Here is a 6248-nt window from a genome sequence, read left to right as displayed (position 1 = left end):
ACATGTAGATGAGACCAAATGTATGGCTTCAGGGAGTCTCATAGAGACAAATGCAGAAGTAGAGATCTACCCAGATCTTTGAAAGAAAAGACATTAGCCCTAGGGTCACCTTGATCTTTGAGGCCGGTGAAATTTTGCCTGTTTATCCTCTTGATGAAAATCAACTCTGACATATTTGGTATTAGAACTGTTGGCTTGCAAATAAAGAATGCCAGCTGGAGCTAACTTAAGCAAAACAGAACAATACATTATAATGGAACAAGGGACCATCATGGAATACAATGGAAGAATGTAGCTGAGCCACAGGAAGGACTGGGATTGGGTTCTGGGAATAGAAACTACTGAGAGCTCAGGCAGAAATCTCTCTTTCTTACATCTACTTTTCTCTGTACAGATGTTTCTTCTCTTTCTCTACAGTTTGGAAGACTGTCTGTTTCCCTGTCTATGAACCCACACACATTCCTTTTAATTTTACTTATTTGTCATTCCTTTCAAAAAGCCAGAGAAGGGATTCCAATTAGCTGAGCTTGTATAAGGTGCCTATCCTTGAACCAATAAACTCTGGTCAGGCAGGTGACAAGTGGTGTATATGAAGTAGTGAAGTAAATCATAGCCTAAAAAAAACAGACTTCTTTTGAAGAACCAGCCTAGATCAACTAAGAATATATGTGTGTGGAAGGAGTGAGGGGAAAGCCATTAAGAAGTCTTTGTGAGCTAGACACTATGAAAAGTGTCCACTATATCGACCATACCTATAGCCTATAGCTGAAAAGAACACGAGATTTGGTGCCAAGAAGATCTGAATTTGAAAAGTGTCTCATCAACCCATGCAACCGTGCATAGATCAGTTTACCTCTACTTAAAACAAACTTGACTTCGTTTTTTATTTATAATATTAAGATTATAATTCATATTTTTCAAAATCACTGTGATGCTTTACAACAGGATGTAAAATAACTAGCACACAGGGTGCTAAATACATATTTGCCATTATTAGTTCTTCTCATGTATTTTCATTTCTTTTGTGTGTTCTATCTATGGAAAAGCAAACTCCATCCCCATCCCCCCAAATTACAGGTTTTATAATAACATGAAAATCTAGTGAAACGGAAGCCATTGTGCTATGACTACTATCCACAAAGGTTTCCTTATCATGTCCAGTCTTTGACGATTGTGTCTAATTTGGTAAACAACCCCGATTTATTTTCCAGTCTTCAATATATTTACCAATGAAAGCTTTCCAGTGTGTCACTGAAAAAAAAAAAAAATGAAAGCATGAATCTGTCTAGAGACAGGGTTTTAGAGTGTGTATATTCCCTCTGGACACAGTTTATCTTTTTTAAAAAATGATTGCTGGTTGATATTTTGTCTTCTTTCGATAGCTTCTTCAAGAATCTTGAGTTTCTAAACATCTCAGGAGCCACTCTGGAATTAACATGAAATAAAGGATCCAAACATGATAGATGTGGCTTTTTAACAAATAATCTTTGGCTTCAAGACTGTCTAGGATCTGTTTCCAGGTCTTTTTATCTGCTTAAATGTCTTCTAATATTATTGATTATTTGATATATTGAAGGTCAGTATATTCAGGGCACTTTTCCCTGGTTTTCAATGAGTTCTTTTCTTTGCCGACTCTTACACTGACATTTTGGTTTTAGTTAACTTGATTATGGTTGTAAATTGAACATAGCTACACTTTCCTGTTTTGCTTTAAAGCCAGTCTTATCAAAAAGTCACATTAAAAGTAAACACAAATCTGCTTCCAAAAAGCCTGGAGAGGAGTGTAAATCTTTACTGAGGGTCTCTTGAGGACATTGAGAAAGGGGTTAGATGGTGCATCAGATACAAGACTTTCCAAGAATCCTGCTAGTGCCTCATCACGACCTCTCAAAAGTCTGTCTCAGTACAGACACACGCATTTCTTCCTCTTTTATTTTTTTGAATTCTTTCTCTGAATCCCCTCCCCCCCCCCACTTTCTGGAATTTGGCTTCCTGCATCTGTATCCTTATCCTCTCCCTGCTCACAAACCGAGTTATCCATGTCAGAAACCACACTTCATGGAAAGAAAGGGAGAAGGGATTGTGATAATTATAGTTTAATATTTTGTCCTGTTACATAGTAATAGCCAGCATCATTCAAAGCACAGTGATAAATGCCATATATAGATATATATTCCTTATGTCACATGTGAGAGATTGCTATTTTATCTCCATTTTATAGAGAAGAATAAAGTTCATGGAAATAGGCTCAATGTCACATAATTAGGATATGGCAAGATATGATGCCAGCTCAGGTTTGTATAATTCAAAACTACATGTTCCTAATCACTATATATAGATCATCAGTGTGTGATCCTTAATGTATTTATTCTTTTCATACTCCCATTCAAATATGAAAAGGTATAGAACATATTTACTTATTGTCTTTGAACTTCCCTCTAAAGATCCCCTAAAGAAGGAAATAATCTTTCACAAAACACCTTGATAGACTCTGGTGGCTTTAGGAGGGCCTAACTACTCAGTTGTCTGCAATGAGGGATTCAGAGAGGAAACGTGTTGTGAGCTAAATATTTCTATTTGGAAGGATTTTTCACACACTGGTTTCTGGTTCCATGCATTTTAAAACTTTTTCTCCTTCACTCTACCCATTTTACCAGTTAGAGTAAGATCATGTCATACATAATAGACCTTTTGACCCTGTACCTTAAGATCACAAAGTTGGATATATTGGCACAGTGGACAGAGAAATATTCTACATCAGGAGAGATTACAATAAAGTAACTATGGATGAAAGTGAACTATAATACAAAAGTATTTGCCACTAACCTCAAACCAAATGAATCCTTAACTCCAGGTGGCCTTAATCACATCAAAAAACATCTGACACCACACATATATCACATTGAAGAATGTCGTAAATTGTCTCGTATGATTGCTAATATAACTTAATGTTGCATACTTTTAAAAGCATATGAATTCTTAGCAAATATTATAAAATTGAATCAAACAATATATAAAACGTCTAATATATCATGAGCAAGTGTAGTTTATGTTAAAAATGCAAGGTTGGTTCAACATTCAACATCAATCAATGTAATTCATCAAATTAACAAAATAGTGAAGAAAAAAATATGTGAGCATCTCAATAAATGCAGAAGAAACACTTGATACAATTTAACATCCATTTATTATAAAAACTCTTCAGAAAATTATCACTGAAAAATAACTTGTTAACCCAAATAAAAAGTAAAAAACCCAAAGTATTATCATCATATTTAATGGTAAAACAAAGAATGCTTTCTTTCTAAGATCGGAAATAAGACAGATGTTCTCTCTCATAAGTTCTACTCAAATTTTACCAGGTCTTAACCAGAGGTTTTAACCAGGTGAATAAGGCAAGAAAAAGAAATAAAAACACACTAAATGAAAAGAAGACAAAACTCTTTTATTTGCAGATGACCTGATTATAAATGCAGAAAAGTCTAAGGCATTTACAAAGAGGGAACTAAAACTAATAAGTGAATTTAGTAAGGTCTGGATATAAGGCCAATATAGAAAAATCAATAGCATTTCTATAAAATATTAATGTACAATTGGACATAAAAAGAAAACTACAAATTGTTTTCAACAGCACCAAGCGTGAAATACTAGGAAATAAATTTAATGTAATATGTACAAGACATATACAATAAAACTACAAAATATTGCTGAAAGGAATTTAATAAGACCTAAATAAATGGAGAGATATGTCATATTTTAATATTTGCTTATTGGAAGACTGAGCCTTGTTAAAATGGTTTTTCCCCAAATGATCTAAAAATTGAATTCAATTACAATCAAAATTGTAACAAACATTTTGAATAAAAATTGACAAGCAGATTCTAAAATTTATATGAAATTTCAATGATCCATATTAGTCAAAGCAATTTAAAAAAGGAAAAACACAGATGACGGACTTGTGCAACTTGATTTCAAGACTTATTGTAAACCTATGTTAGTCAAGATAATGTGGTATTAGCATAAAGATTAAGGGAAAAGAATAGAGAGTGTCATACATATATATGTTAAATTTTGGATAAAGATGCCAATATAATTGAATAGAGAAAGATAGTCTTTTAAACAAATGGTGCTACAAAACTGAATATTTACATAGGGAGAAAAATGCACATCAATCTTCAACATATGCCATAAAGTAAAGATTTAATTGAAATGGATTATAGACATGAGTGTAAAATCTAAAATATAAAATTTAGACAGAAGATCCAGATAGTGCCTCTGGGCCACGCTGAACCAACTTTGGGCAATCTTCACCCCCGGTCTTTTTTTTTTCTGGTGCTGGGTCAGCTATGGCCACCATGAAGACCCTAACTCCCAAGGCCAAGGTGGCCCGAGCCCAGGCAGTGTTGGCGGTCAACACCAGCGTGGCCTGAGGTCTATAGGACGTGCTATGGACAAACTTGGGGCCTACGAGCACCATGAAGATGCTTGTTTCTGGTGCTGGAGACATCAAGCTTACTAAACATGGCAACGTGCCATTTCATGAAATGCAAATTCAACACCCAACAGCCTCCTTAATAGCCAAAGTAGCAACAGCCCAGGATAACATAACTGGTGATGGTACCACTTCCAATGTCCTAATTATTGGAGAACTGCTGAAACAGGCGGATTTCTACATTTCTGAAGATCTTCATCCCAGAATAGTAACAGAAGGATTTGAAGCTGCAAAGGAAAAGGCACTTCAGGTTTGGAACAAGTCAAAGTAAGCAAAGAGATGGACCGGGAAACACTCATAGATGTGGCCAGAATATATCTAAGTGCTAAAGTTCATGCTGAATTTGCTGATGTCTTAACAGAGACTGTAGTTGACTCCATTTTGGCCATTAGAGAGCATGATGAATCTATTGACCTCTCCATGGTTGAGATAATGGAAGTAAAACATAAATCTGAAACCGACACAGGCTTAATCAGAGGTCTTGTTTTTGGACCATGGGGCATGGCATTCTGATATGAAGAAAAGAGGATAAGATGCATGTATCCTCACATACAATATGTCATTAGAATATGAAAAAAACAGAAGTGAATTCTGGCTTTTTCTCAAGAGTGCAGAAGAAAGAGAGAAACTTGTACAAGCTGAAAGAAAATTCATTGAAGATAGAGTTAAAAAATAATAGAACTGAAAAAGAAAGTCTGTGGTGACTCAGATAAAGGATTTGTTGTTATTAATAAAAAGGGAATTGACCCATTTTCCTTAGATGCTCTTTCAAAAGAAGGCATAATAGCTCTACGCAGACCTAAAAGGAGAAATATGGACAGACTGACTCTTGCTTGTGGTAGGATAGTTCTGAATTCTTTTGATGACTTAAATCCTGATTGCTTGGGACATGCAGGACTTGTCTATGAGTATACATTAGGAGAAGAGAAGTTCACCTTTATTGAGAAATGTAGCAATCCTCTCTCTCACGTTATTGATCAAAGGACCAAATAAGCACACCCTCACTCAAATCAAAGATGCAATAAGAGATGGCTTGAGGGCTGTTAAAAATGCTCTTAATGATGGCTGTGTAGTTCCGGGTGCTGGTGCAGTGGAAGCGGCAATGACAGAACCCCTGATTAAATACAAGCCCCGTGTAAAGGGCAGGACTCAGCTGGGAGTTCAAGCATTTGCTGATGCATTGCTCATTATTCCCAATGTTCTTGCTCAGACTTCTGGTTTTGACCTTTAGGAAACACTGGTTAAAATTCAAGCAGGACATTCAAATTCAGGTCAACTTGCGAGTGTGGACTTGAACATAGGTTAGCTAATAGTGGCAGCCCAAGCAGGCATATGAGATAACTATTGTGTAAAGAAACAGCTTCTTCACTCCTGCACTGTGATTGCCACCAACATTCTCCTGGTAGATGAGATCATGCGAGCTGGAATGTCTTCTCTCAAAGGTTGAATTGAAGTTTCCTTTGTATCATCTGAATCATGAAGCCTCTAAGAGTGACCCTAAGAATACAGCTGTGGAATTTCTGTCTAAGCTTCAAATAATTTTCAAAGGAATTTTCTTTTCCTATTTGAAAAAAAAAAAAAAACGGCGAGAACACTGGCGCACCTATTCAATTCCAAAGTCTGAAATTATAATTACAGCATGTTTTTTTAATTGCACTCAGTGTACATACATAAAGCAGGCTGTTTTCCCCCAATGAACAGGATGTTTTGCTTTAGCTTCAGTGGTAAAAATACATGTTAGAAAAGTATGTTATCT

General features: G+C 35.7%; 1 pseudogene across 1 annotated transcript; it reads left to right on the top strand.

Annotated features, from left to right (window-relative positions):
- The first annotated feature begins 4346 nt into the window (after window positions 1-4346).
- On the top strand, window positions 4347-5939 carry LOC308503625 (T-complex protein 1 subunit zeta-like; annotated as a pseudogene). Its single transcript has one exon. The product of its transcript is annotated as a T-complex protein 1 subunit zeta-like (transcript).
- Window positions 5940-6248: the final 309 nt, after the last annotated feature.

This window comes from Rhinolophus hipposideros, assembly GCF_964194185.1.
Source record: "Rhinolophus hipposideros genome assembly, chromosome: 10".
In the NCBI taxonomy this organism is placed as follows: Eukaryota; Metazoa; Chordata; class Mammalia; order Chiroptera; family Rhinolophidae; genus Rhinolophus; species Rhinolophus hipposideros.
The sequence above is the reverse complement of the archived record's forward strand: the minus strand, read 5'-3'. Positions and strand labels throughout refer to the sequence as shown.